The 26,141-nt window shown below is 43.8% G+C and overlaps 1 pseudogene; it reads right to left on the reverse strand.

The window, feature by feature from the left end:
* The window catches only part of LOC111976919 (histone deacetylase 7-like), a 78,970-nt pseudogene that overhangs the window by 38,454 nt on the left and 14,375 nt on the right, over nucleotides 1-26,141 (reverse strand).

The raw sequence follows: 26,141 nt of genomic DNA on the forward strand, positions 1-26,141 counted from the left end.
GGAGAGAAAGTGTATTGGTGTGATCCCTTTTGGCCCGTTATGATAACATTGTTGCACTGATGCATTGCAAATAGTTGCACAGGACAGAGGTGAGCACTGTAAAAAAAGAAGACCCAAAGAAATTGACAACCATTAGAAAAATGGAAATCACTTGCAAACCACTTGAGCAATGAGGCAATGGCATTATGTAGGCCTAAAATATGCGCAGAGTAAACAGTGTTTGTTGTCGAATTGCTACATTTAAAAACGAGTTACTATATTATTTTCATTATGCCTACATGTACATTGAAGTATTATTTGCAGTTGTCACTATGACAATGAACACACCTTGAAAGCACTGAACGGTCTGAACCACTATCTGTGCGTTAGAGACCTCATGAATGGTCTTGTGTTACCTAATAGCAGCATGTACGATGCGTTGATCAGTTGATTAACAGGTGTAGGACTGTATAACGATATACTATTAACTTTCTTCTAGTGTGGACGCTCACCAACGTTTTATAGTTATGTAGCCTATTGTTTATCATCATCGTTATAGTTATTGGCTTGGTTGAAGACCCGGGCCTTAACACTGACACAACCCAACTAACTTGAATTAAATAAATATAAAATTAGACTTATACACTTACAGTATACATGTTTACTTGACTTTTATACTCTGTAAATGTACTCTTTCAAATAATTTACACTGGCAAGTTTGCCACCAGCGTGCTGCAGTGGGAAAGTAAAGCGGAAGTCGAATCCATCACTTCCGTTGTTTGGCTGTGCCCATAGCAACGTTCAAAAATGAGGTGGATAGGTCAGTCAGGGTAGGTAGTCAAATAAAGTCAAATAAAATAATATTTGTCACATGCTTCATTAACAACAGGTTCAGACTAATAGTGAAATGCTTGCTGATGGGCCTTTCCCAACATTGCAGAGAGAAAGAAAATAGAGAAATAATCTAAAAAGTAAAAAGTTATAATAAATACACAATGAGTAAAGATTAACTTGGCTATATACACAGGGTACAAGGTAATTGAGGTAGATATGTACATATAACTAGGAATAAAGTGACAGATAATAAACAGTAGCAGCAGCGTATGTGATGAGTAAAAAAAAAAGGTGCAAAAAGGGTCAAGCAGATCGTTAAATAGTTAACCAATAGCTACCCGGACTAACTATTTAACAGTCTTATGGCTTGGGGGTAGAAGCTGTTCAGGGTCCTGTTGGTTCCAGACTAGTCACTAGTCTCCTCCATGTCCTGTCAGTCCTCTCCTCCATTCTCTTCCCCTCTCCTCCATTCTCTTCCCCTCTTCCCCTCTCCTCCATTCTCTTCCCCTCTCCTCCATTCTCTTCCTTTATCTCTTCACCTCTCCTCCCCTCCCATCTCTATGAGCTGTAGCAGTAGGACAGACAGACAGAAACAGACAGACAGGTAAGATAAGACAAAGGTTGACAGAGAGCAGAACAGCAGAGCAGAGTAGCAGTATGTAGACTTCCTCTGCTGGGTAAATATGTCTGGAATTACAGCAGGAATGTTAATCATGGCCCAGCGTATCTATCAACCTGTCACTAATAAAAATGTGTAGAACATACCTCCAAAACAATGTGAGCACATAGGGAGCTTGGAAAATAGAGTGTTGCTAATATAAAGATACGAGTTGTGTTTTCATGGAATTCGAATCTGGGGTCAAAATGAAAAGTTGACTTTTGTGATATGGTTCGAGGCAGAATCAAGAGAAACAATTCCAGATTGATAAAGCACCAGAGATAAGTACTGTATGTACTGTGAAATAAAAGTTTCCCATAGAAAAACAATATAAACAAGCCCAAAATAACCAGCTGTGGAATAACAGAGACATTGTATGTGGCCCTCTCTGTGAATGGTTTATCTCAGGCTGGCATGTGTGCGACACGTGTGTGTGTGTGGTGTGCTGTGGCGTGTGGCGTGTGTGGCGTGTGTGACTGGTATAGTGTGATGTGATCCTATCCGGCCAGCTCATTTGTTTGTGTGGGAGGACAGATGTGCCAGAGAGCTATCTATGGACTACCAATGGAAGGTGTGCTTCCAGCCCTCATCTTATGGAAATCACCTGAGAACCTTCCTCTCTCTCTCTGTGTTGTGTGTGTGTGTGTGTGTGTTGTGTGTGTGTGTGTGTGTGTGTGTGTTGTGTGTGCCTGCATGCCTCAGTGTGTATGCGCGTGTGTGTTGCCTAATTGAAGCCGACCATAATGACGTGCCTGTGGACTGAGATCTTCCTCCTTCCATGGTGCTGGTTCAATATCATGTGCTTCCTTACCTCCTTCACTAGTCTTCAATTCCTCAGTCAGTCAGACATGCTTTCCCAGGGCCTAGTCCTCTCAAGTGGAAGTAACTACTTATAGCATTCCAAATAGAGCTTCACGTCATCAAGCCTAGAGTTACTGAAAGAGGTCCAAGGTTCATGTATAATAACTTATACAGTTGATGAATTAGTATAGGAGAGTAGATAGACTGCTAGACAGAGAGAGAGAGAGAGAGACAGAGAGAGAGAGAGGGAGAGAGAGAGAGAGAGAGGAGAGAGAGAGAAGAGAGAGAGAGAGAGGGAGAGAGAGAGAGAGAGAGAGAGAGAGAGAGAAGGAGAGAAGAGAGACAGAGAGATACAGAGAGAGACAGATCAGCATGGAGAACTGTGCCCACATGACAGCTTGTATAACATGCTCAGCATACACAGTGAAGTGAAGTAGACCTGTCCACAGTGGCTGACTGCTCCAAGGAAATACAGGGACCCGTTTAAATAGGGAATAAAAACAGAGACTAACTCTGGAACTCCTCAGCTAAGCCAAGTACATCTTGCTATTCGTAGACGTGTGACAAACGTTATTTGTCACATGTTTCATAAACAGGTGTAGACTTTTTATGATTTAAAAAAATAAGAATATACAAATATTAACGAGGAATAAATACACAATGAGTAAAGATAACTTGGCATTTGTGTGTGTGACTACCTCGTTCTTTGTGGGCCAGTGGATTGACAGTGGAGCAGAGGTTTATGTATTATACATTCTGTCCAGGCTAAAGTTTCCACTGTCCTTACCTGGGTTTCCAAAACACCTCAGGTTTCCTTTAGTGGGGTCAGGGGGTGCAGAGAAAAAACAACACAATGTGAGATTTATTACCAAGGCCTCACTGTGACGTCTCTCCATATGGTATATGTTACTACGGAACATTAGAAAGATTCCATTAACGTAACATGGGTGATTGGAATACTACTGGAATAAATTGGGTGAGATTGGTTAGCATAAAAAAAGTGAGCAAAAGCTCTAAGAACTGCGTCCTTCTCAAATCTCCTTCTACAATCTTAGTGGCCCGACTAACTGTTTGAGTCCCTCTGCAGTTCCTCTGTTCCCTCAATTTCTCTCTCTCTGCCTGTCTCTCTCTCTCTCTCTCTCTCTTTCTGTTTTGTGGAAGGAGCAGCGCAAATACGAGCCCCAGAGAGGCAGGGAGAATGCAGAGAGCTTTAATCAACACCAGAAGAGCTCTCAGACATTTTAATTAATTAATCACACACACACACACACACACACACACACACACACACACACACACACACACACACACACACACACACACACACACACACACACACACACACACACACACACACACACACACACACACACACACACACACACACACACACAACACACACACACACACACACACACACACAGCTTTCCACACCAGCTGCCCTCCTGAGATCATTTTTTTAAAGTAGTCTATTGTTTGGTTTCCTGCTCAGGCAAGGAAGCCCTAGTGATTAGAACTCAGGTTCCAGCCATGGACAGGGAGACAGGGACTAAGAGACAGGGACAGAGACATAGGCAGGGACAGAGAGACAGGGACAGAGAGACAGGGACAGAGAAACATGGACATGGGCAGGACAGAGACAGGAACAGAGAGACAGGGACAGAGAGACATGGACATGTGCAGGGACAGAGACAGGGACAGAAACATGGACATGGCAGGGACAGAGACAGGGACAGAGAGACAGGGACAGAGAGACATGGACATGGGCAGGGACAGAGACAGGAACAGAGAGACAGGGGACAGAGAGACAGGGACAGAGACAGGGACAGAAGAGACAGGGACAGAGACACGGACAGAGACAGGGACAGAGAGACATGGACAGAGAGAACAGGAACAGAGACAGAGACAGAGAGACAGGGACAGAGACAGGGACAGAGAGACAGGGACAGAAAAAGACACGGACAGAGACAGGAACAGAGAGACAGGGACAGAGACAGGGACAGAAAGAGACACGGACAGAGACAGGCCCAAAACAACAAGCCAACCACGCTTCAAAAACTATCTGAAAGATATGAAAACACACACAGCAGTGCTTCTTCTCTCTGTGAGCTATAATTAGTCAGAAGTGCTACCCCCCTCTTTACTCATCTTTGAACAGACCACATCCTCTTTTAACTCCTTCTTCTTCTCTCACTCTTACTGGCCGTATTCAGTCTCAGCTCTCACAGACAGACATGGCCTAGCTCTGCTTTGCCCTGGGCCATCCCATAACACCGCTAGAGATCAGGGGGCTGGTGTAACCATGGTAACCACGGCAGGCAAAAGGAAGCACAGTTGATAAAAACACAACAATGAGAGAGAAAGAGACACTTCCTGTTTGCAGAGTTTAGCTTCTTCCGAGCCAGTCACTTCTGTTGAGATGGTATTTATGAACCGTAAAGCTATAACCAAAGCGAAGCTCACGGTGGCCAAATTAACACAAATATACACGCCAGATCAAATATAGAACATATGCTAAATGTACACTTTACTACTGTTCTTAGATGAACAGTAGTAAACAGAATGTACACCAGATGTCTCTACTAATAAACCATGAGTGTAAAGCTATAGCTCTACAACTATTCAGACAGGCTCAGTCAAATGCATGTGCTGCTAGCTCAGTATTTTCAAGACCAAGCTATATTTTCTTCCTCACATTACATTTGAGCTGAAAGACCAGGGGCCAGCAGGAGTCCCCTCTCCCCCTCTCCCCTCTCCCCCTCTAACCCTCTCCCCTCTCCAGCCCATAGCACAGCCAGTAAATGGCTGAAGGGGAGCTGCTACCCATTCAACTGAGTTGATTAATGTCTAACTCTCACTCCATAGGCCCTGAGGACATCAAACTAATTAACCAACAGCAACAGAGAGAGGAGAGATGGAAAGGTTAGTAAGGGATTGAAAGTAAAAACCAGGTCATTGACTCCTAGAAAACTGAATGGGGCTAGTATTTTGTTGTTACCAATGCAGCCATTTTGATCTCAATATCAAATAATATCTGGGCAAGATTTACGTTTTCAATTAACATGGTCAAAAAGAAACAAAAATAGGTTTTTAGCAAAGAGCAATTTCTCAAGCAAGAATTTTGCTCAGACTGTCTGGGAGTGGTCTGAGTTGGAAGGGGAAAACAGAAAACTAGCTGTTATTGGCAGAGAGGTTTGGAACTCCTTCTTATTGGTCTATTAACTAATTTACCGTCCGGTGATGTCATCAGGCAGGCCAAAACTACATCCCACCAAAGCAGGCTGACATTTCAGGCTGTCTTTTCAATAGTGCTGAGTGATTAACCGAAATGTCTGTTATTTTTCAGGTTTTAAACAACTAATTAACTGACATCGGTTCAATTATTTGAATTTCATTTTTTTTTTTGTGCTCAATGCAATTCTTTGGAGATAAATCAGATCCAGCCTGAACTGTGCAATGTAGTAAGGAGTTGTCGTTTCCAACAGGCCGATATTCTACATAGTTTAGCGCATAAAAAGTGGTAATTAACTACAATGACCATAATCCATTGCGCATCTACTTGTAAGGTCTGTGTTTCTTTTACGCCTGCTACGGAAGAGACAAAGAATGCATGATCGGGCTCGTGCCGTGGAGGAGATCTTTGTGGGCTATACTCAGCCTCGTCTCAGGGTAGTAAGTTAGTGGTCTGTTGATATCCCTCTAGTGGTGTGGGGGCTGTGCTTTGGCAAAGTGGGTGGGGTTATATCCTGCCTGGTTGGCCCTGTGCGGGTGTATCGTTTGACGGGGCCACAGTGTCAGCCGATCCACCCCTGTCTCAGCCTCCAGTATCTATGCTGCAATAGTCTATGTGCCGGGGGGCTAGGGTCAGTCTGTTATATCTGGTGTAATTCTACTGTCTTATCTGGTGTCCTGTGTGAATTTGAGTATGATCCGTCTAATTCTCTCTCTCTCCCCCCTCCCGGAGGACCTGAGCCATAGGATCATGCCTCAAGACTACCTAGCCTGATGACTCCTGGCTGTCCCCAGTCCACCTGGTCATGCTGCTGCTCCAGTTTCAACTGTTCTGTCTGCGGCTAGGGAACCCTGACCTGTTCACCAGACGTGCTACCTTGTCCCGGACCTGCTGTTTTCAACTTTCTCTGTCTACCGCACCTGCTGTCTCGACCTCTGAATGCTCAGCTAGGAAAAGCCAACTGACATTTACTCCTCAGGCACTGACCTGTTGCACCCTCTACAACCACTGATTATAATTTGACCCTGCTGGTCATCTATGAACGTTTGAACATCTTGAAGAACAATCTGGCCTTAAATGGCCATGTACTCTTATAATCTCCACCCGGTACAGACAGAAGAGGATTGGCCACCCCTCAGAGCCTGGTTTCTCTCTAGGTTTCTTCCTAAGTTCCTGGCTTTCTATGGAGTTTTTCCTAGCCAACGTGCCTCTACATCTGCATTGCTTGCTGTTTCGGGTTTTAGGCTAGGTTTCTGTACAGCACTTTGTGACATCTGCTGATGTAAAAAGGGCTTTATAAATACATGTGTTTGATTGATTGATATACAGTGCATTCGGAAAGTGTTCAGACCCCTTCCCTTTTTCCACATTTTGTTACGTTACAGCCTTATTCTAAAATGGATTAAAAAAAATGTTTTACTTAATGTACACACAATACCCCATAATGACAAAACGAAAACAGGTTTTTACACATTTCTGCAAATGTATAAATGTTTTTAAGAAAATACCTTATTTACATAAGTATTCAGAGCCTTTGCTATGAGACTAGAACTTGAGATCAGGTGCATCCTGTTTACATTGATCATCTTTGAGATGTTTCTACAACTTGATTGGAGTCCACTTGTGGTAAATTCAATTGATTGGACATGATTTGGAAAGGCACACAACTGTCTATATAAGGTCCCACAGTTGACAGTGAATGTCAGAGCAAAAACCAAGCCATGGGGTCGAAGGAATTGCCCGTAGAGCTCAGAGACAGGATTGTGTCGAGGCACAGATCTGGGGAAGGGTACCAACAAATGTCTGCAGCATTGAAGGTCCAAGAGCACAGTGGCCTCCATCATTCTTAAATGGAAGAAGTTTGGAACCACCAAGACTCTTCAGAGCTGGTCGCCCAGCCAAACTGAGCAATTGGGGGAGAAGGGCTTTGGTCGGGGAGGTGACCAAGAACCCGATGGTCACTCTGACAGAGCTCCATAGTTCCTCTGTGAAGATGGGAGAACCTTTCAGAAGGACAACCATTTGCAGAACTCCACCAATCAGGCCTTCATGGTAGAGTGGCCAGGCAGAAGCCACTCCTCAGTAAAAGGCACATGACCGCCCGCTTGGAGTTTGCCAAAAGACACCTAAAGGACTCTGACCATGAAAAAACAAGATTCTCTGGTCTGATGAAACCAAGATATTGCCTAAATGCAAAGCGTCACAATTGGAGGAATCCTGGCACCATCACTACAGTGAAGTTGGGTGGTGGCAGCATCATGCTGTGGGGATGTTTTTCAGAGGCAGGGACTGGGAGACTAGTCAGGATCGAGGGAAAGATGAACGGAGCAAAGTACAGATAGATCCTTGATGAAAATGTCCTTGAGTGGCCCAGTCAGAGTTGAACATCTCTGGAGAGACCTGAAAATAGCTGTGCAGCGACGCTCCCCATCCAACCTGACAACGCTTGAGAGGATCTGCAGAGAAGAATAGGAGAAACTCCCCAGGTACAGGTGTGCCAAGCTTGTAGCGTCATACCCAAGAAGACTCAAGGCTGTAATCGCTGCCAAAGGTGCTTCAACAAAGTATTGAGTAAAGGGTTTGAATAATTTTTTTAATGCGATATTTCAATTATTATTTTTTATAAATGTGCAAAAATGTCTAAAAAGCTGTTTTTGCTTTGTCATTCTGTGGTATTATGTATGGATTGATGAGGGGGGAAAACAATTTTATCCATTTTAGAACAAGGCAGTAACGTAACAAAATGTGGAAAAGTGGAAGGGGTCTGAATAATTTCCGAATGCACTGTAGAGAGCAGCTGTTGCGTCGCGAGGTATCTCCACCTGAAAATACAGGCTGTAAGTAATTGATAGTTAGTATTCAGCAGTCACCTGCCTTACCTACTTTGAAGAATTACAAAATAGTGATTTTGTCAAACAGCATAGGCAGCAGGTCTATAGTGATGAGATGACTTGAAATGAAATAATACATTCATCAAATAAAACAAATGTAATATATACAACAACTGAAATATTTTATTAAAGTAAAGTAATGTGAATAAATAATGGTTAATAAGTGATAATCATTAATGGACAGTCACTACCATCACAGGACTTTTATTAATGTAAGGGGTGCGTACTGGCGGCAGAGAAGTCAGGCGCAGGAGAGCAAAAACTGTGTTTACAACGGAGCAGTTTAATAATAAAAACCACCGGAATCAGAACAAACAATCAATGGGTACAAAAACGTGCACATGCACTTACAATAAACAATTCCGGACAAGGACATGGGGGGAACAGAGGGTTAAATACACAACATGTAATGATGGAATTGAAACCAGGTGTGTGGGAAGACAAGACAAAACAAATGGAAAATTAAAAGTGGATCGATGATGGCTAGAAGACCGGCGACGCCGACCGAACAAGGAGAGGAACCAACTTCGGCGGAAGTAGTGACAATTAATTGTTTTATTCTGTGTTGTTTCAGCATTTAAACCAAATAATCAAAACCAAAATCGAAAACCGTGATTATTTTTTAATAATTGAACCCGAAACTGAACCGACATCAAAACGCACTAATCTCTCAGCACTACTTTTCATACAGTTTTAACTAAAAAGGCATTGTCATAATGTTCAACCTCAATGTTCAACCTCAGTGTTGAAAACATAGGCAAATCATGTTTTTGCTTGCACTGGGCCTTTAAACAATGATAGTGTTTTTCTCTTAACCGTTGCTAAATCAACCTTGTGCAACCCAGGATCTCTAATTATAGTGCCTGTCGACCGCAATCCCATATACCCTGATCTGTCAGTACTTCTACATCCCCTTCTCTCTCTGTCTTTCTCTCAGTTCCATCTCTCTCGCTCTCTTTTTCTCTCTCTCCCTCTGTTTTACTCAACCCCTCTTTTTCCCCTTCTTTTTGAGGGTCTGAAGGACTCCACAGCTGTCAGCGCCTTTCAGACCCTCTGCTTCAAAAGCAGCTGCCCTGCAAACAGTAATGAGTCGTTAGGACGTCAAGAAATGGTCGCCTAAAGTCATCAGGACATTGTGTCATGGTTCACTGGAGGTTTTTTCTAGTTCCCGGTTGGTCCCGAGGACATTTTTAGGACTTTCTTGGGATGTTGTGCCTTGGTCCCCCTGGAGGTTTTGTCTAGTTCCCCATTTGTCCCAGGGACATCCCCGAGGACATTTTTAGGATGTTGTGCCATGGTCCTCTGGAGGTTTTGTCTAGTTCCCCGTTTGTCCCAGGGACATCCCCGAGGACATTTTTAGGATGTTGTGCCATGGTCCTCTGGAGGTTTTGTCTAGTTCCCGGTTTGTCCCAGGGACATCCCCGAGGACATTTTTAGGATGTTGTGCCATGGTCCTCTGGAGGTTTTGTCTAGTTCCCGGTTTGTCCCAAGGACATTTGTAGGACGTTCTTGGGACATTGTGTCATGGTCCTCTGTTGGTTTTTGTCTTGTTCCCTGTTTGTCCCGGGGACGTCACCTGATGAGCTCAAATAAACATTTTCCCCCTCTACATAGGGCATGAGTTCCACAAGGCTCTGATATACTCACAACACTTTGTCTTTTGGCAATGCTAGGTACATCCACACACAGACAGTGCTTTTAACATAGTCTTTTCAACTTACATATTTGACACACATTACATATGCTTAGTCATACAGTAATTATAATTGAACATGTCTTCACCTGGGATTTGAACTCACAACCTCTTGGTTCACAGCATTCCGATTTCCCTGCTATTCCACCATGTCTATCAATTACTGATTTCACGTGTAGGCCTATTCCTACACTTTGCACTCTAAAGTAAATCTCAGCACTGTTAAAAATACACTGAAGAAAAAGTATTATATTTATAATATGCCCCACCAACATTAGACAACTAAGCTCAAAATGCTGAAATTAGTAAATGAAATAAATGAGAGAATAGTCAGATTAACTGATCATTTAATACATTTTCAAGTTAATAAGAGTGCACTCTCCTCAAGCAATAGCATGGTATTATTTCACTGTAATAGCTACTGTAAATTGGAAAGTGCAGTTAGATAAACAAGAATTTAAGCTTGCCCATATCAGATATGTCTATGTCCTGGGAAATGTTCTTGTTACTTACAACCTCATGCTAATCACATTAGCCTACGTTAGCTCAGCAGTCCCGCGGGGGACACACCGATCCTTTAGAGGTTAATAAACCGATTAGGCACATTTGGGCAGTCTTGATATAACATTTCGAACAGAAATGCAATGGTTCATTGAATCAGTCTAACACTTTGCACATACACTGCTAGTGGCCAAAATCTAAATTGCGTCTAACCTGGAATAGTACATTACGGCCTTTCTCTTGCATTTCAAAGATGATGGAACAAACAAATAAATAAAAAATACATGTTTTTTTTCTTTGTATTATCTTTTACCAGATCTAATGTGTTATAATCTCCTACATTAATTTCACATTTCTACAAACTTCAAAGTGTTTCCTTGCAAATGGTATCAAGAATATGCATAACCTTGCTTCAGGTCCTGAGCTACAGGCAGTTAGATTTGGGTATGTCATTTTAGGCCAAAATTTAAAAAAAGGGTCCGATCCTTAAGAGGTTTTAAACATCAGTGCAGATGGCACTCTTCTGTTAAGTACAGAGATGTATTATAGGTCATGAATGTGTAGGAGACTTCTGAAATTCTACAGATTTAGTAGCGCAGCAGAAAGATTAGGATACCTCAAATCCATAGGTTGTGAGTTCAAATCCCAGGCGGGGTCATATTGAAAAGTCAGTACTAAGTGATTATGTCAAATGTAATAATAGTGTCATTGTTTAAAGACTTTTACACTAATTTAGCTTAACAGTGTACCACTTGCCTTAAAACTCCGATACCATTTCATTACTTTGCTTCATGCTATAGCTAGAGGACTCCTGCTATCTCCAGGAGTGATAATCTGTTGTTGTCTAGTTAGGGCCATATACTTTAAGTGCTGCCTGTTTTCCCAGCGGCCTACTTGGTGTGTGAACTGCTGCCTGTTTTCCCAGCGGCCTACTTGGAGTGTGAACTGCTGCCTGTTTTCCCAGCGGCCTACTTGGAGTGTGAACTTCTGCCTGTTTTCCCAGTAGCCTACTTGGAGTGTTGAACTTCTGCCTGTTTTCCCAGAGCCTACTTGGTGTGTGAACTGCTGCCTGTTTTTCCCAGCGGCCTACTTGGAGTGTGAACTGCTGCCTGTTTTCCCAGCAGCCTACTTGGAGTGTGAACTGCTGCCTGTTTTCCCAGGGCCTACTTGGAGTGTGAACTGCTGCCTGTTTTCCCAGCAGCCCTACTTGGAGTGTGAACTGCTGCCTGTTTCCCAGCAGCCTACTTGGAGGTGTGAACTGCTGCCTGTTTTCCCAGCAGCCTACTTGGAGTGTGAACTGCTGCCTGTTTTTTCCCAGCAGCCTACTTGGAGTGTGAACTGCTGCCTGTTTTCCCAGCAGCCACTTGGAGTGTGAACTGCTGCCTGTTTTCCCAGCAGCCTACTTGGAGTGTGAACTGCTGCCTGTTTTCCCAGCAGCCTACTTGGAGTGTGAACTGCTGACTGCTCATAATTTGCAGATAGTTGTTGACACATCAACTAGGATCAATTTGTGACTTATTTTGGTAATCAGTAGCTATATTGGGGGAGGGGGAGATGTTTCACCTCTCCTAGGCAATTAGCAATTAGTGTTAGTTATTCAGGCCTTTATGGTGGCCATGGTCGTGTCAGTGGCGGTCGTGTCGTAAAACTAAGACCGTCGCCGAAACAAAGACGGTTCTGCCGAATTGTTCTGTGGAGTTGTTTGAGGAAGGAAAGAGAGGAAGGCTCCACACTACTCTCTCCCCTGAGTATCTGGTTATTACAGATCTCATTTTGCTCTTTTGTAGCTCTGTTAACCATGTGTGTGTTTTCTACACCCGTTTGCACCTCTCCCTGTAGGCTTTACAGACGCTCCCCACCACTTGGCTGCAATCCTTCTAATTTAGTGTACCCTGCGCACACAACCCATGTGGAATTCCGGTTCTTTGGCAGCATTTGGAACTGCTGATCAGCGGTCAAGAATGCTGAGTTCATCTCAGCATCTGCACAATCTTGGATTGCATCCTACCTGGCAGGCCGCTCCTAGCAGGTGAAGTGGAGAGGATCTGTGTCTGCACCACATACTCTCACTACTGGTGTCCCCCAGGGCTCAGTTTTACGCCCTCTTCTCTCTATACACCAAGTTACTTGGCTCTGTCATATCCTCACATGATCTCTCCTATCATTGCTATTCGGATGACACTCAACTAGAGAACGTTCCTTTGGGACCATCACGCAAGATTCTTAGAACGTTCTCAGAACGTCAGAGGGATAACGTCACGCCGAAACACTTAATCAAATCAAAGTGTATTTGTCACGTGCGCAGAATACAACGGGTGTAGACCTTACAGTGAAATGCTTACTTACTAACTAACTAACCAACAGTGCAACAGTGCAAAAAAGGTATTAGGTGAACAATAGGTAAGTAAAGAAATAAAAACAACAGTAAAAAAGCCAGTGAAAAACAGTAGCGAGGCTATATACAGTAGCGAGGCTAAATACAGGCACTGGTTGGTCGGGCCAATTGAGGTAGTATGTACATGAATGTATAGTTATAGTGACTATGCATATATGATAAACAGAGAGTAGCAGCAGCGTAAAAGAGGAGTTGGGGGGGCACACAATGCAAATAGTCCGGGTAGCTATTTGATTACCTTTTCAGGAGTCTTATGGCTTGGGGGTAAAAACTGTTGAGAAGCCTTTTTGTCCTAGACTTGGCACTCTGCTTGCCATACGGTAGTAGAGAGAACAGTCTATGACTGGGGTGGCTGGGGTCAGACAATTTTTAGGGCCTTCCTCTGACACTGCCTGGTGTAGAGGTCCTGGATGGCAAGCAGCTTAGCCCCAGTGATGTACTGGGCCGTACGCACTACCCTCTGTAGTGCCTTGCGATCGGAGGCCGAGCAATTGCCGTTTGGCTGATTCTAGTTTGTTGGTGATGTGGACACCAATGAACTTGAAGCTCTCAACCTGGTCCACTACAGCCCCATCGATGAGAATGGGGGCGTGCTCGGTCCTCCTTTTCCTGTAGTCCACAATCATCTCCTTAGTCTTGGTTACTTTGAGGGATAGGTTGTTATTCTGGCACCCCCCGGCCTGGTCTCTGACCTCCTCCCTATAGGCTGTCTCGTTGTTGTCGGTGACCAGGCATGTTGATCACACTGTTGTGTCGTCTGCAAACTTAATGATGGTGTTGAGTCGTGCCTGGCCATGCAGTCGTGGGTGAACAGGGGGTACAGGAGGGGACTGAGCACGCACCCCCGAGGGGCTCCAGTGTTGAGGATCAGTGTGGCAGATGTGTTGCTACCTACCCTCACCACCTGGAGGCGGCCCGTCAGGAAGTCCAGGATCCAGTTGCAGAGGGAGGTGTTGAGTCCCAGGATCCTTAACTTAGTGATGAGCTTTGAGGCTACTATGTTGTTGAACGCTGAGCTGTAGTCAATGAATAGCATTCTCACGTAGGTGTTCCTTTTGTCCAGGTGGGAAAGGGTAGTGTGGAGTGCAATAGAGATCGCATCATCTGTGGATCTGTTTGGGCGGTATGCAAATTGGAGTGGGTCTAGGGTTTCTGGGATAATGGTGGTGATGTGAGCCATTACCAGCTTTTCAAAGAACTTCATTYCTACGGACGTGAGTGCTACGGGTCTGTAGTCATTTAGGCAGGTTGCCTTCGTGTTCTTGAGCACAGGGACTATGGTGGTCTGATTGAAACATGTTGGTATTACAGACTCAATCAGGGACATGTTGAAAATGTCAGTGAAGACACCTGCCAGTTGGTCAGCACATGCCCGGAGCACACGTCCTGGTAATCCGTCTGGCCCCGCAGCCTTGTGAATGTTGACCTGTTTAAAGGTCTTACTCACGTCGGCTATGGAGAGCGTGATCACACTGTCGTCTTGAACAGCTGATGCATTCATGCATGCCTCAGTGTTGCTTGCCTCGAAGCGAGCATAGAATAATGTAGCTCGTCTGGTAGGCTCGTGTCACTGGGCAGCTCGCAGCTGTGCTTCCCTTTGTAGTCTGTAATAGTTTGCAAGCCCTGTCACATAAGACGAGTGTTGGAGCCGGTGTAGTACGATTCAATCTTAGCGCTGTATTGACGCTTGGCCTGTTTGATGGTTCGTCGCAGGGCATAGCAGGATTTCTTATAAGCTTCCGGGTTAGAGTCACGCACCTTGAAAGCGGCAGCTCTACCCTTTAGCTCAGTGCGAATGTTGCCTGTAATCATTGGCTTCTGGTTGGGGTATGTACGTACAGTCACCTTAGGGACGACGTCCTCGATGCACTTATTGATAAAGCCAGTGACTGATGTGGTGTACTCCTCAATGCCATCGGAAGAATGCCGGAACATGTTCCAGTCTGTGCTAGCAAAACAGTCCTGTAGTTTAGCATCTGCTTCACCTGACCACTTTTTTATAAACCGAGTCACTGGTGCTTCCTGCTGTAATTTTTGCTTGTAAGCAGGAATCAGGAGGATAGAATTGTGGGACCTAAAGGGAACGTCTCTGAATGTCCTCAGGACGTCCCCTGTTTGCTGGCTGGTGAGGTTATTTGATTAGTCACTCCCTTAAAGCCAGTGTGTGTGTGTGTGTGTGTTTCCACCCCTCCATCCACCTCCAACATCAAACACATTCCCCACAGCCCCAGTGAGATAAGACACTCAACACAGCAACTCTCTCAAAGAGACTCTGCATGGCCCCCTCATCACCCAGGCCTAACATAGTCAACACACCCACATCAACAACCCTCACAACAACACACACCTGTCTCAGCCATGCCACCACCGTATCACCACACCATCTCTTAGCAAGAAACTAAAACAAACATTGTTACGGACAGCCAGTCGAGTCGCGTTAAGTGTTGCTGTGCTGTAGGCTACATGGTGTGATATGAAAGGTTGCACTTGTCTTGCATGCATCAATTACTGCGGTTTCATTCTCTGTCATGTTATTTAAGAAGAGGATGCACCCAGTAAAGGACTACATAGCGCATCTCAACAAGCCTGTTGCACTGAACCGTGGAGGAGCAACCTGTACTGTATAACCATGACTACGAAGTCAAACACAATTTCCTGCATCACCCTGAGAGCAGAACAGACAGGTACACGAAAGTTCCGCCACTTGACCCAGAGGTCAGCAGTATGGGGACGTTGTGTAGTGAACCCTGGTCGGGCTCCTGGGTGGGGAGAGAGGGACGAGAGGAGAGAAGAAAGGCTCCTGGATTGCTAACCCTAAGGTACTATGAAAACAGAACATTCATGGGCAGCCCAGCTTGGCAGAGACACAGAAAGGAAAGAGGAGAGTTTCTGATACGTTTACTGCTCTCTGAGAGAAGAGGAGAGGCTACAGTATAATTCAGTGGTTAAGGTAAACGGCATATGAGTGCACACAAAAATGCAGATAATGACATCTTTCTGACATCCGTACATCTCTGTTTTTCTCTCCTGTCTCTCGCCAAGTTTAAGTCCCTGTGTCCCTCTGCAGTTATCATGTTTTCTTTCTATCTCTCTCCCTATCGCAAACTCTCTGAGACTTTTAAACTTTAACAACTGTTCTGGGAAAACCATGAATATGCAGAGTCACACTTTTCTGACTGAATGAACAACAACAGAAGAGGACGTTAAAATTATTGGTAACACACACATGCATGTACATGTACACACACACACACACACACACACAAACGCACGCACACACACTGAATACATAACTGCAAAACCCACAGTCGTTATCGGAGACCAGAAACGTATCCATCTCAAAAATCAAATCACATTTATTTATATAGCCCTTCGTACATCAGCTGATATCTCAAAGTGCTGTACAGAAACCCAGCCTAAAACCCCAAACAGCAAGCAATGCAGGTGTAGAAGCACGGTGGCTAGGAAAAACTCCCTAGAAAGGCCAAATCCAGTAAGCAAACCTCAGAGCTATAAGTAGATTTATTTTCTTGGTTCCTGGCATTTAAAGTTAACACAGGTAGAGCATGAGACCATTAGCAGAGCATCAGGCCATTAACTGACTAGATCTGGGAGTTTGCTTAAGGTGACTTGGTAACTTTTTAACATGTCCAACTGGCCTGAGAGGTAAATGCTATATGTATATGCTGCCGTTATTAAACCAATTCCTGGACAGCATGACTAGGGACACAATGTACAGGCCTGCCTCAGGGATCCAGACTCACATTTCACATTCAACAATGTTTGGTTCCACAGATAACAAGGTCTGTCCCCACCAGGAGTATGAAACTCTACCTGTATCAAATGATTTCATGGATCTAAAGGACAGCAAACGATCAATCTATCCAACTTCAGTCGAGTTGTATATAGGACTAATACAGGACTAAAAGTCTCTGCCTCCCTGACTAAAAGTTCAATTCAACCCTCTGGGCTTTTTCTCTCAAGACAGCAACGGGAGGGAAGAGGGAGTCAGCTGACCCGGGTTTCAGCCAGAAACAGGAAACGTGATCTTTACTGCAGCTCCTTGCAAAACAATCTTGCTATTGTTATCTCTATTTTCCTCCTTTCCTGGTATGTTAAGGGAAATGTAAGACTATATTTTTTGAGGGTTGGTGAGTTCTCATCCTCTTCCCTCTCCGTATCACAACCCTTCACTATGTGGTTTCACAAGCAACAAATACCTCGTCCTGACAAACAGAAAACCAGACACGTACTCGGTTCCAGACTCTGAATAGGCTGTCATGACCCAAATCCAAACTGCTAGAAAATATCTTTGACTGATATTGAGCTTCTTGCTATGGAATGATACACTACCGTCTGGGCACATAACACATCACAGACACAGTATCTTTCCTCTGGCATGTGGCAGTAGAATCACAACAGGAGGATCTGAGGAACAACCACAGCACAGCGCTGATGGACCACAGCCTAGTTTTAATTACCTCATTGGTTTAACTTCAATTAAGGGGGCTTGTTGTGTGTCTCATCAGAGCAACAGCAGCAGCTAGCAGAGAATGAGACGCACAGCCCTCTGATGAATAGCGACAGATTAGAGGGACACAGAGGAGAAGGGTCCTGTCAGTTGGCCTGGATGGACACACATGAAACTGGACACTGCAGCCTCGGCCATGACCTCACTCTGTTTTTCTAAGGAAATCGGACTCGTTTGAAAGGATGGAACATAAGCCTGGCACAGCAAGAGCTAGCAGTCAGAGCTAATATATACACTCAGACTGACCGTCAGTGCCAACTATTCCACACACGTAATAAGCATGTCAGCCTTTACAATGAACACTGATTGATAGTTCAAACAGGATTCATCCCCATCAGATTCAAAACAACAACATACACAGTACATGTTTTACTTATTCATATGTACTGTGTTTGTCATTCTGGGAGTACTTTGTGGTGTGAGAACATAAGAATATAGGACCCCCTACTGTAGTGTTGTGGTGTGCGTACGTGTGTGCGTGTGATGCTCTAAAAGTTAATATATCTAGAGAATGACGTGCTTAAAGTGAAAATACTTTACTTCCTCTGACAAATCATGAAATATGACATGCTCGTCATCATTAGCAGCGCTCAACCCAGAACAATGTTTTCTCCAGGATATTTCCATATTTGTCAGTGCATAGATTGTTATAGACATACAGAATAGGCTAGATCTGAACGTTTCTGACAACTGCATAACTGTTCTGACCTGTTCAAAGAAACTTGAATAGTGGGTGGGTTGGTTGGTGACATGCAAACAGATGTAGCCCATCTAAAAATGGTCTCATTCTGAAAAAGATATATATATGTAGGCCAGGCCTATTCTGAAGACCGTGAGGTGATATGCAGCAATGAGTTGTTACATTGTTATTTCACGGCTCAAGTGACACATTTAGGGGGCCTACCTGCCACTCTTGAAAAAACGCTGTCCCGTTGGTCTTTGTCTAGGGTAGGTCCCGACGCCGTGATTGCATCTGCAGACCGGGAGAGAAAGTGTATTATTCACAATCATCAGAGCAATGAATTATCAATGTTATCTTCGTGATAACTTCAAACATATATATGAAAAGTGTAGGCTGTCTAAAACAAAGGAGCTTACACAGCTTTCAGAAAAAGTAAGAAACACTTTGTTTCCGACAAAAGTATCGCTTCACGATCACGAACTTTATTGTAACAATTCAAAAGTGGAATTCATTTTCTCACTCCGAGAAAACCTGTTGCCCTGGCCTGAACATCTGCTCTGAGGGGATGCCATGGAAACGAGAAAGGAGAGAAATAATATGCCTACATTTACAAGACGGCCCCGCGAGGAGAGGTTGATTGTAGCCCCAATTAAATCGACTTGTTTAAAAAATGTTGCCAACCTATTTCTAGAATGACAGACCTGACTGCAGTGCACAGAAACATCACCAATATGATACATTCCCAGGTATATAGGGTACTCTACTGCTGCAATATAACACCGAACAATTATCTGAGATCTCGCAAGTTATGGGCATGAATGAAAAGGTGTTACCTTGTAAGGATAAGTCACAAAATAACTCCACATTCTAAACAGGCTACTCCTCCACAAAAAAAAAGCCTATGATATGATTCGTCCTGTGAAGCCTAGGCTATTTGTGAAAGGACTTACAGGGAACGGGACCAGGGTCAAAGGATGAGATTCGTTAGTAGTACAAGAGAGTGAGAAAGAAAGAGTTGTCGCAAGCAACTTGGTAAGTCCAGCCCCTGAAGAAGACGAAAATAGAAATCTAGGCGGGTACCACCAAAAATAGCGTTGACATCACACTACTTCTCTCTGCCATTGTTTCAGCATAGGAGCTTCCTATTGGTACACTCTGTAGCCAATCCGAACACAATACTTTTCACAGTTTTTGTCAGATGGCTTCTACAGCTCCACCTGCTGACATGGCAACCACTGTTTATTGCAAGAGAATAACTATGTTAGAGTCCTCTACTCGTACTTTTTGAACAACGCTATTATAAAAATGTAATAACTTGTGTAATAATAAATATTCTCTGTTCCAATATGTTTCTCAATGTAGCATTTTCATGTAAACTTATGACATCAATCAAGTAAACCTAACAGTATGATATAGTTTACAAGTGCTAGTAGTTATTGACTCAATTTCTCAATTAGCAGCATGTATGGTTACAGCAGAGAAATATGGAACTCTGAGAAAAGATGAAAGTTAAAATGTAATTTGTCAGCTTTATCTGGGCATCTTCAATTTCACAGACAAATTCTATGAAATGTCTATGAATGCGTACAGTAGCTCCTAGGAAATGGTGCGATCTAAATAGTCACTAAGGGCTTCCTGTCTATCTGTTGGACAAGGTAACCCATGCACATAACTTTATCTGTCACCTCCCACTAACTCTTCCTGTGACCCTGATGCTTTGTTTAACAGTAACAATATAAATAGTGATGTTTGGATTAAAACATCCGAATGACACAGTTGTCTACAGATGTAGGATCTTAATTTGATCACCCTGTTGCAGGAAAACTTTCTTGCAATGCAGGACATGTTTTACTTGTCGTGTATTTGAGGTTTAAAAAGGATTCTGAAGTTTGTCATATCCACGTTGAAATTTCAGACTTGATTTTTCCTGACGAAAACTTTATCAACCCCAACAAAAATGTCTATTAATTATAATCCACATAATAATGCACATTTCCTGCTGTAGCAAACGGACTCAAAATCAGATCCTACATGTGTACATCTTTTGCAGAGGAGCAAATAACACAATATGAGGGTTTGAGGTAGGAGGTGTGCTGTGCGTGTTTTGAGGACAAGAAATGACAGAAGGTGATCTATGATAAAGAGTTTAGTCCATCTTTCAAAGGCTGTTTTCCCCGACTTGAGCACTGCTTTTATTTCCACTCAACCTCTGTGATGCAGTTTTCAAGCTCAACAGTAAAACAAACTGTTCATGCACACCAAGAACGAAACCTAATGCAGGCTGTGGGTTATACTCGCCTTCACATGCGTATGCACAGGGGGAGCCCAGCACCCTTACCAGAAATCCTCCCAAAGTGTGGGTGTTTATGAGTGTGTGCATGTGTGTGTGGTTTGTCTTGTCAATTACACAATCCCCCAGTCTGAATCACGTCCGGTATGAGCTGAAAATAACAAGACCACAGTGTGTGTGACAGTGAAACGGCACAGCAGGCTAGCAGCCCACAGTTAGGCACACACACATGATCACAAACACAGGCAGAAATTTAGGCGCATTGGCGAGTTGCTGGCCTATGTGAGCCACCCTGCACTGTAACACCCAAATGTAAAAGACAGGCAGCAGTGACCAATCTGTTGCTCTGGTTTAGACTGATGTTAAACTGTTTTATTTTACCCATATTATGCTGTGTCAGAGGCTTGATGCATACAAACACTCTTTTAGAGTGACTGTAAGACACTAAGAATTTCTAAGAATATAATTCAATCAAATGTATCCAAAATGTTTAAACAGAGGTTGGGCATACAGAGGGCCCAGTTAAAACATGTTGAAATTTATTTTTATAGAATATTTACCGCGTTCAGATGTCAGTTAATGTGAGGGAAGAGGCCTCTATGTCAGTTCTGTATGTACAGGATGTGGTCAGCTGTGTACTACATGTATGTACAGTTGAAGTCGGAAGTTTACATACACTTACGTTGGAGTCATTAAAACTAATTTTTCAACCACTCCACACATTTCTTGTTAACAAACTATATTTTGGTAAGTCGGTTAGGACATCTACTTTGTGCATGACACAAGTCATTTTTCCAACAATTGTTTACAGACAGATTATTTCACTTATAATTCGCTGTATCACAATTCCAGTGGGTCAGAAGTTTACATACACTAAGTTGACTGTGCCTTTAAACAGCTTGGAAAATTCCAGAAAATMATGTCATGGCTTTAGAAGCTTCTGATAGGCTAATTGACATAATTTGAGTCAATTGGAGGTGTACCTGTGGATGTATTTCAAGGCCTACCTTCAAACTCAGTGCCTCTTTGCTTGACATCATGGGAAAATCAAAAGAAATCAGCCAAGACCTCAGAAAAAAATTTGCCTTGGGAGCAATTTCCAAACGCCTGAAGGTACCACGTTCATCTGTACAAACAATAGTACGCAAGTATAAACACCATGGGACCACGCAGCCGTCATACCGCTCAGGAAGGAGACGCGTTCTGTTTCCTAGAGATGAACGTACTTTGGTGCAAAAAGTGCAAATCAATCCCAGAACAACAGCAAAGGACCTTGTGAAGATGGAGGAAACAGGTACAAAGTATTTATATCCACAGTAAAACGAGTCCTATATCGATATAACCTGAAAGGCCGCTCAGCAAGGGAGAAGCCACTGCTCCAAAACCGGCATAAAAAATCCAGACTTCGGTTTGCAACTGCACATGGGGACAAAGATCATACTTTTTGGAAAAATGTCCTCTGGTCTGATGAAACAAAAATATAACTGTTTGGCCATAATGACCATCATTATGTTTGGGGGAAAAAGGGGGAAGCTTGCAAGCCGAAGAACACCATCCCAACCTTGAAGCACAGGGGTGGCAGCATCATGTTGTGGGGATGCTTTGCTGCAGGAGGGACTGGTGCACTTTGCAAAATAGATGGCATCATGAGGACAAAAATTATGTGGATATATTGAAGCAACATCTCAAGACATTAGTCAGGAAGTTAAAGCTTGGTCGCAAATGGGTCTTCCAAATGGACATTAACCCCAAGCATACTTCCAAAGTTGTGGCAAAATGGCTTAAGGACAACAAAGTCAAGGCATTGGAGTGGCCATCACAAAGCCTTGACCTCAATCCCATAGAAAATTTGTGGGCAGAACTGAAAAAGCGTGTGCGAGCAAGGAGGCCTACAAACCTGACTCCGTTACACCAGCTCTGTCAGGAGGAATGGGCCAAAATTCACCGAACTTATTGTGGGAAGCTTGTGGAAGGCTATCCGAAAGGTTTGACCCAAGTTAAACAATTTAAAGGCAATGCTACCAAATACTAATTTAGTGTATGTAAACTTCTGATCCACTGGGAATGTGATGAAAGAAATTAAAGCGGAAATAAATAATTCTCTCTACTATTATTCTGACATTTCACATTCTTAAAATAAAGTGGTGATCCTAACTGACCTACGACAGGGAATTTTTACCAGGATTAAATGTCAGGAATTGTGAAAAACTAAGTTTAAATGTATTTGGCTGAGGTGTATGTAAACTTCCAACTTCCGACTCCCACCTGCACAATTACACTGACAAGGACTCTCAGTTTCACACACATATTATAATCAGGATCAATACACAAAATAAGACAACGCTTCCAAAAAGTGCAAGATGAGTACTGTCAAAACCTAAACCATGTTCCACGGCAAGATCCTGGGATGCCTCTTAATTACATTCAAATACACAGAATTTTTGCAACTTTGCTGTACATTCCAACTCAAGTCAATAAGACATAGATAGATACAGATATTATTTTAGGCCTTTCAGGACAAGACCTGGTAACCTCTGCCCAAGATCACAATGTGGTCCAGAGAGAGAGGGCATCAGACAGACGGGGACAGGGATGGAGGGAGGAGGGCATCAGACAGACGGTGACAGGGACGGAGGGAGGAGGAGGGCAGGATGAAGACAGCCATTGTTTGGGTTCTAAACGGGGCTCAGCTGGCCCGCTGGGGCACCATGCTCCGCGCTGGGGCACCATGCAGCACACTGGGACACCATGCTGCACACCATGCTGCACACTGGGACACCATGCGGCACACTGGGGCACCATGCGGCACACTGGGACACCATGCAGCACACTGGGGCACCGTGCAGCACACTGGGACACCGTGCTGCACACTGGGACACCATGCTGCACACTGGGACACCATGCTGCACACTGGGACACCATGCTGCACACTGGGACACCATGCTGCACACTGGGACACCATGCGGCACACTGGGACACCATGCGGCACACTGGGGCACCATGCTGCACACTGGGGCACCATGCAGCACACTGGGGCACCATGCTGCACACCATGCGGCACACTGGGACACCATGCGGCACACTGGGACACCATGCTGCACACCATGCGGCACACTGGGACACCATGCTGCACACCATGCGGCACACTGGGACACCATGTGGCACACAGGCTAGAGTAAACACTGTGCCCAGCCTCTAGCCTAAACCCTCAGTACTGGCTATTATCTCAGAGCAGGCAGTCAGACGCGCACGCTTGCATGCCCACACACACACACGCAAACATACACGCAAACACACCATGTAGTGGTGTAGCTAATTACTGGAACTACACACTAGTTTTTTGGCAAAAACAAAATAAAATATGGGTGAAGTAGGCAAGAATTTTCTTTCTTTTTCAGCATCAGACCTGCCTAATTCTCACTTCTAGATTTTCAGTGTAGCTTCCCCAGCACTGGTCATACAGCTTCAAGCACATATACTGTAGTATACCGTCATACACAAACATACTGTACAGAAACGTACACTAGTGTTCCATCAGGCACACAACACACAACACAAACAAAGTGTGTCTTTGTCATTGTCCCTGTTATTGAAACCCCTTGGCCCCAGAATGCCTGCCAGCCAGCCAATCCAGTCATATGAAACAACTGTCTCTCTCTGCCTGCCCTGACCTCAATGCATCTACTCTACAACACACACTCACAAATAGGGACTTTTTATTTTTCCGATGTCTAGTATAATGTCTGATCAAGATGACAAGGGAAAGGGCTAACCGGGAGACCAGAAGTTGCCAACAGTGGTGGTGGTTGTTGAGTGTAAAATATCAGGCAGACAGCCTGCAGATCACCACAGTGCATGGTACCACCCTGGTGGCCTACTCCATCATCACCCAACAAATGATCAAGATACAATTTCTGAAATATCCACAATAATTCAGCATCTATGGTTTAAGAAATAATACACATTTTGTATTCTTGCTGTATCTGTAACGGATTTCCTCTTCGTCTGAGGAGGAGTAGCAAGGATCGGACCAATGTGCAGCGTGGTAAGTGTCCATAATGAGATATTTAATAACTCAATAGAACACTGAACAAAATAACAAAAGTACAAACAAACAACCGAAACAGTCCCGTATGGTGCAAACACTAACACAGGAAACAACCACCCACAAACACAGGTGGGAACAGGCTACCTAAATATGATTCTCAATCAGAGACAATGATAGACAGCTGCCTCTGATTGAGAACCATATCAGGCCAAACACACAGAAATACAACACAAGGACAACATAGAACACCAGACAAAGAATGCCCACCCAAACTCACGCCCTGACCAACCAAAACAGAGACATAAAAAGGATCTCTAAGGTCAGGACGTGACAATATCAAAATATAGAATAAAGCTTTTTAGAAATTCAATTTGAGCATTTTAATCTATATTTAAAAACCGCATATTTGTGTGAAATATGTTTTCCTGCCATGAATCACTTCCATTTGTGATTAAAAGAAAACCAAAGCACTAAGTCATCCTAAAGCAGAAAGTTGGTAAATACGAGCATTTGAATTCAATATAGATATAACTAGATTACAGTTATTGTGCCAGCTGTTGAGAACCTTTCCACTGAATCAAACCTCATGAGGCTGTTAATATCAAGACGCTGTTGGCCTTTATGTTTGCTACATGTGTGGACAGTATGCAGTTGTAAAAATCAGTACTGGGCATTTACTTGTGTGTATATAAATGAGATCATTTTAAATCTCTGGAGACTCTTATTTCACCAATTATGAAACACAATGTACAATGGTCTAAGTGACCAGTACCAGCAGTGTAGTGAATATAAGCAGAATGCCTCCTGGTAAATGTCCTGGCACAAAAACACCAGGCTGTGGGAGAGTGAAACAGTTACATATATGTGAACTGATAGGCCTATACTTTATTACTGCAGTGTGAGAAAAGAAAGAAGAGGGAGTGAAGGAGAGAGAATGGAGGAGTGAGCAATGTGTCTGATGTGAGGATGGTCACAGCTTGCCAACAGGGTCCTTCCCTTTAAGAAGCCAAAATGAATGTGAAAAATGCTGGATAAGGAGGTATGGAAGCAGCAGTCATAGTTATAACACTCACAGTATGGCGAAGAGAGAGAGAGAGAGAGAGCTGCAGGCATGTAGTTACACACTCACAGTATGGCGAGAGAGAGAGAGAGAGAGCAGAGAGAGAGAGAAGAGAGAGAGAGAGAGAGAGAGAGAGAGAGAGAGAGAGAGAGAGAGAGAGAGAGAGAGAGAGAGAGAGAGAGAGAGAGAAGAGAGAGAGAGAGAGAGAGAGAGGAGAGAGAGAGAGAGAGAGAGAGCAGGAGAGAAAGAGAGAGAGAGTCGCATATAGCAGCAGTCATATAGTTATAACACTCACAGTATGGCAGAGAGAGAGAGCAGTCATATAGTTATACACTCACAGGGTATGCGGAGAGAGCGAGAGAGCAGCAGTCATATAGTTATAACACTCACAGTATGGCGGAGAGAGAGAGCAGTCATATAGTTATAACACTCACAGTATGGCGGAGAGAGAGAGAGAACAGCAGTCATATAGTTATAACACTCACAGTATGGCGGAGAGAGAGAGAGAGCAGCAGTCATATAGTTATAACACTCACAGTATGGCGG

The sequence above is a fragment of the Salvelinus sp. IW2-2015 genome, linkage group LG17 (assembly GCF_002910315.2).
Source record: "Salvelinus sp. IW2-2015 linkage group LG17, ASM291031v2, whole genome shotgun sequence".
In the NCBI taxonomy this organism is placed as follows: domain Eukaryota; kingdom Metazoa; phylum Chordata; class Actinopteri; order Salmoniformes; family Salmonidae; genus Salvelinus; species Salvelinus sp. IW2-2015.